At 48.8% G+C, this 6216-nt stretch overlaps 1 protein-coding gene across 1 annotated transcript in view; it reads right to left on the bottom strand.

Moving 5' to 3' along the window:
* LOC142829706 (uncharacterized) overlaps positions 1–6216 on the bottom strand; it is a 55586-nt gene that overhangs the window by 47722 nt on the left and 1648 nt on the right. Inside the window, exon 2 of the mRNA XM_075930985.1 lies at positions 1104–1297. The gene's annotated coding sequence lies outside the window, so the exon portion shown is untranslated. The remainder of the gene's footprint in view (positions 1–1103; positions 1298–6216) is intronic.

The following is a 6216-nucleotide window of genomic DNA, read 5'->3' as shown; positions in this document are numbered from 1 at the left end:
AAAGTCCTCTTATATCTTCTCATAGCACCAGTACAAAACATTGTGGGACCAGTACCTCTTGCAAGCAGACAAAGAGGTTCAGAAGACAGGTGTAGAACTTTGGGCAAGTCAACTAACATCTTTGTGCTTCATTTCTCTGCCATCTATTACTGATGGGAAGGACAGTATGGACTAATGGGTAGAGCACCAGACTGGGTTTCAGAAGACGTTGGCTTTATTCCCAGTTCTGCCAGTGACTACTGGGCAACTGTGCCCAGAGCTGTCCCATCCATAGGACGAATTGGGGTAGCTGCCCCAAACCCAGCCCTTTTGGGGGGCCCCATGACGGGTGCCCCAACAATCGTGGGATTTATGGGGGCCTGGCATGATGGCAGCAGCAGGGGTTGCCTTTCCCCACTTGGCTTCTCTGTGGCAGCAGGAAGCAAAGTACCCCAGACCCTGCATACTCCGGTTCCCACCACCTGTGGAAAAGCAAGGGGCAGCATGCTGTGAGGGACTGCCAGGCCATTCCAGCTCTCACTGCTTTTGTGATGAGTGTGTGTGTGGGGAAATGACCCCTGCTGTTGCTAAATCAGATCCCCATAACCCCCAGGCCATGTTGCTCAGGGGATGGTTCAAAGGGGCGGGGGAAAGGTGGGGCCTGTGGCAGCGGGGTTTGCCCTAGGCCCCATGCCTGAGGCACTGGGGAGGAGTGTTGTCCCAGACCCCAGTTTTTCCATCTGTAAAATGGGCAATGGGGCTTCCACCACTTCCCTTAGGAGACTATACGGCACAATACAAATCTCATCACTGGTATATGTTTGGATTTACTGCTGTGTAAGTTAGATCAGGATCTTCTTGCCTAGAATTAGGAAGCTCCTCTTGGGAATTTAGCTACATACAAGACATTCTTACCCTGGTCCTTATCCACTGTCCATTTTAGCGTATGACTGCATTTCTCTGGAAAAGGAACAGGCATAAACAGCCTTCTGGTCTGGTGGGATTATAGCCTAGTATTGTAACTATACAACTGAGAGGGAAACAGATGCTTCCTCTGCAAAATCTGGCTCAAGCCAGGTGTGGCACAAGCAATGCTGGGTTAGTATGCAGCAGCTGCTTATTACCTTGTGTGAAACAAATCTGGTCTCAGTCTGGTTCGCAGTAAACAGGTGCCGGCCTCATCAAAACCACCATCACGGCTGACTCACACAGGCATTCTTGTGGGCAGTTGTGGGAAAGAAGCTAAGGATGGCCAGAGACTCAGTTCCCCTCCAGAGTAGTGTTGTGGCACATGGGCTGGTTAAGACAGGAAGGAAACCTGGTATAGATAAAAAGAAGCCGTCAACCTCTGCAGCTGGCACTACACTCACTATCCGTTCCTAAGTGTTTAATAATGATAATTTCTAAGGTGCATTCACAGCCTGCATACCACTCCTGGCTACCTTCTGCCTTCTACTTGACAAATAGAGTTCTAACATCCGAGCTGCTGTAACTCCCACCTTGTTCCTTGGGAAACTAAATCCAGAAGGAGTAAGTCTGGCTTTTCACAGCTTATTGTCTGGAATTTCCACACCCCCCTCTTGATATTCCTCTATATTTTCCTTCCTCATTTGATCCCATTGTTCTTATTTTGTATGTCTTTGTGTCCTCTTATCAGCTTCTTCCTTTAGGTTTACACCTTTCTAACACTTGTAGGTACTTGTTTAGCCAACCTATATATAGATTATGGCCAGCTTTTCAAAAGGACTCAGTACCCAAATGGCTTCTATTTAGGGACCCAAATGGAGTATCCACATGGACCAAGGAGCTCTGGGTGAGTTTAGGGGTGCTGAGCACTTCCCATAACTTTGACCATAGTTTCTTGTCATCTCTCCTCCTAACCCTTTGCCTCTTTTTCCTCCCTCCCTCTTGATCTCTCTTGCCTCTTTAGATTTCAGGCTCTTTAGTGCAGATACAATGGGCCCTGATTTTGCTTGAAGCTTGATGGTGCTGTTAAGGAGAATGGATGTGCTGTCATCATGCATTGGCTGTGTAACACCAAGAAGACAGTCGCTGTGCGGGTGTTGTCAAAGCTAGCCCTGCACTTTTAAACTGGATCATGTGGTATAAAGCAAAGGTAAGTCTCTCTTCAGCTATTAATTGAGAGTACATGCCATGATCTGGAAGATCTCACACCTGTTCCCTCTCTAGCCCAGGTAAAGTGTCAGTCTGACATAGCTACATATATACATTAAATAGCTTATTTAACTTACTTAGCCTGATGTCACTTCATCCTCCCTCTTTAGCATCCATTCCACAGCTTTCTGGTTGTGTATAAAGTCTAACCTCTTGTCCTTCACACAAAGGAAAGGGACTTCTTTTTCACTGGACATTGTTTCCTCCCTTGTAACAGTGGCATCTTAACTCTTCGGAGTAAGTTCTGAAAACCTTGTGAGCAAGGGAGATGGGCAAGCATCCAAGTGTGACTGGATGCCTCTTAGTGCCTTACAGGATGCGTCTGGCTCAGGAACATTTGATACTGTTCCACTTAATGCTGTTAATCTGGCTTGGCAGGGCGGTCCCATAAAACACCCTCATAAGCACGTGTCTGGGACAGATTCCCCAAAGAGTTTCTCTCACAAACAGTAACAGCCGTTACAATTTTAAACTGCCCAGCGCAGTTATTCAAGGAGGCAGTCAGGTCTCTGGCTCCGTTGCTGATGATAACCTGAAGGCTGCAGTGATGTGTGCTGTGTCGATTTGTGCACTTAGTCTCCACAGCAGACTCCAAGGCTATGTCTACACTTGCGGGTTCTTGCGCGAGTAATATGCAAATGAGGCTAAGCGTGGAATATCACCGAGCCTCATTTGCATACCTAATGAGCCACCATTTTTTTCAGAAGAGGCTCTTGCGCAAGAAGGAGCGTCTACACTGCCCCTTCTTGCGCAAGAAAAACCCTCTCGCGCAACGCCGTTACACTTATTACTTTTCAGGAACGGCATTGCACGAGAGGGTTTTTCTTGCGCAAGAAGGGGCAGTGTAGACGCTCCTTCTTGTGCAAGAGCCTCCTCTGAAAAAAATGGTGGCTCATTAGGTATGCAAATGAGGCTCGGTGATATTCCACGCTTAGCCTCATTTGCATATTACTCGCGCAAGAAGCCGCGAGTGTAGACATAGCCCAAGAGCCCCCAAAGACCACAAACCAGATAAGGATCGAAGGTGCCCAGCCTGGTTTATTGTCAAGAGCAGTAATAGTTGTCAGTAGACTCTACTGACCTGCTACATATATGTACCCCGTAACAATGGAATGACTCAATCAGTGGGAAATTTCCACTGCCCCCCTAAGTCATCCAAAGACTGTCCCCCTCCAAGACACCACTTTATATACAGGTACAAACAACTTACATGTCACTGCTGATGTATCACTTACATGTCACTGCTAGGGGATGCCAGGTGTCTGGTATTCACCCGGCCAGTCCAGTATTTTCACCTCCTGTCCAGTAAAAAAAATTTATGTCCGGTATTTTCTGATTTTTTTCCCCGGCCAGGAGGCAAAAATGCCAGGCACCTGGCAACCCTACAAACAGTGCCTGGCCTCCCGACCTCCAGATGCCATGCTTACCTGGTTCCGCAAGGCTGTGGGCACAAAATGGCTGCTGGCAAAAAGATCAATGACTCCCCTGGGTCTTAGTGCTCAACCTCTCCCCTGTTCCTATCCCTGCACTCACTCTTAAAGGGAACATGCTGTTTTAATGCTGTTTTATTTTTTGTTGCTTAATAAGTCTTGGAGGCTTTTTTTTTTTTTTTTTTGCTGAACAACCTTGGTCTCTTCCCCCACCCCCCTTCTTTTTTCTTCAACAGAATTTTTTCCCGGGTTTTTTTTTAGGGGGGGGGGCAGGTGTTCGGTATTTTTGTTTCAACCATCTGGCAACCCTAGTCACTGCTGATGTTGTCAGGTTACCACCCTCTGACACTTCTTAGATACCATCATCACCCTGTACCTTGTGGTTTGATTAGATCATCTGAATCCATCATGCTGTCATTTTAGACCTTTTCCTGAACCTGGGTCTGTATCTGTGAGGAGTGGGTACCAACATCTTTTTTAAATGAGCTAGTGATACCATGTGATTTCAACTTATAACCAGTACCAATTATTGTTCTGCACCTGGGTCTATTACCAAGTAGTGTTTTGCACTCTCAGCCTTGTTTATGCCAAAATCTGTGAACAGGGGCCTGCCTCTTGCTCACAGCTTAGCTTTACTTTGTTAGCCATGGTTTGTCTGTTGTTCGCTAGGCCTCAGACCAGGCCTGTGCTGCACGGGCTTTTGCTTTTGGCCTTCATCTTACCATGGGCATGGTTAGGAAGTTGGGCAATAGGGGGTGTATATATACTCAGTGCGTTGAGCTGCTTCCTAGGCTGTGCAGTTGAAATCAAACAGCCAGTGACATTCCTAATCTTAGCAAGACTTTGATGTGGTTGTTTCCACACCCCCTCCGTAGTCTGCTTCCATGCACCTCTTTTTCATAGCAACAGTGAGGCCCCTACCCCTTTCTGCCTCCAGCAGTCCCCATTTTACAGCAGGTATTCGGGGTGCAATGAGTATGAAATACTTCTAACTGCACTGTGCAGTCTTGCTTTCCCTTCTGCCATACACACACTCAGTTCACCCTGTTCACCTTGGCCCTCCATGCCACATTAGGGCTGGAAGGATCACACCCAGGACTGGCATTCCCTTGCATGTGGCAGGGCAGTCAGTCCTGAAGCACTTTCCTATCTTTTCTGTGCTAATCAGGGGACTGCTCTCTGGCAGAAGGAGCGAGTATGAATGCCCTCTGGCAATTTTTGTCATCCAAACTGGATGTTTCCCCCCACAAAAGTCACATTGCAGTGTATACACTCACTGTTTTGTGGCCAAAAGGCAATTTTTGTTTTGTCGACTTTTGAGAGTCAAAATAAGTTTTGTCAACAAAACTGGGTAGTGTAGACTAGGCCTTAGATTACACCACTGAGCATAAAAGCTTCAAGCACTGTGACTGCCTTAATGAGGAATCCCATACAGTCTTTTATGATAGATGGCCCCTTGCCTCAAGGAACACAGCAATATTCAGGTTCACTCCCCATCTCAAAGCAGCAGTCACTGGCCAAAGATCAAATGCACGTTGTATTTCACACACGGCAGAGGTGTGTGTATGCTGTGCATTGCTGGGAGGGTGAGGTGAGCATAACTGGGAAAAGTTGTGGAGCTGCTGGGGGGAATTGGAAAGGGATGGGGTGCATTACTGGGGAAGGAATGCTGTGGGGTTGCCGTGAGGAATGGGGAGCAGGGCATAGATGTGAGGAGCAGGGTACAATGGGGAGGAAGGGGCAGGGAGTTACCATGGGCAGCTGGGGGGCAGGGTAGAGTGGAGAGGAAGAGGAAGGGGGAAGGGATTTACATGGGGAGGAGGGTATGAAGATGCTGTGGGTGCACTGAAGTAGGATGACATGTGGGGTGGGGTGCATTACTGGGGAACAGATACTGGGAGGTTGCAATAGGAAGGGGGGGCAGGGTGCAATGGAGAGAAGAGCAGGGGGAGTGGTGGAAAGGGGAGCACAGAGTTGCCGTGGGAAGCAGGGGTGTAGGCTGCAAAGTAATGCCTATTGGAAAACATAATCCCACTGATAGGAACTAAATTAGCAGCTGTTACCACTGAAGAGAGAGTTCTCTGAAAACCTCCACTCAATGTGCAGCAGCAGTCAGGAAAGCAAAACAAAATGTTTGGAATCATTAAGAAAGGAATAGAGACAGAGCTGTCCTGTCTATAGATTATTTCCGAGGCGGCACCTCAATTATCCTACAGACGGGACCTGTGAGGCCCAGGGAATTACCTGGAGCAGCAGCAGGGATCACAGCCTGCCCCCACACTCACCGCGGCAACGGGAGCAGGAGTGGCCTGGCAGCCTGCTCCACTGCACCTCATTGCTCTCTCCCAGCCCACTGTGCCACTGTGAGTGCCGAGGGGCGGGGGGGGGGGGGGGGGGAAGGTACACCTCCTGCTGCCAAGCCCCCCAGGTATTGCTCAGGGGAGGGGGCTTCAGGCAAGGGGCCCAGAGTGAAGGTGGAGCAGGGGCAGAGCTTGGGGGGAAGGGATGGAGGAGCGGGGCAGAGCAGGAGTGGAGCAGGGGTGTAGCCTGCGGCGAGGGCAGGGGGTTTGCCCTGGGCCCTGTACCTCCCTAGTAAATGGCCCTGTATAGAGAATATCTTATTGCCTCTATA

The sequence above is a fragment of the Pelodiscus sinensis genome, chromosome 5 (assembly GCF_049634645.1).
Source record: "Pelodiscus sinensis isolate JC-2024 chromosome 5, ASM4963464v1, whole genome shotgun sequence".
Classification (NCBI taxonomy): Eukaryota; Metazoa; Chordata; order Testudines; family Trionychidae; genus Pelodiscus; species Pelodiscus sinensis.
Note: the sequence above shows the minus strand (reverse complement) of the source record. Positions and strands in the feature narration are given on the sequence as shown.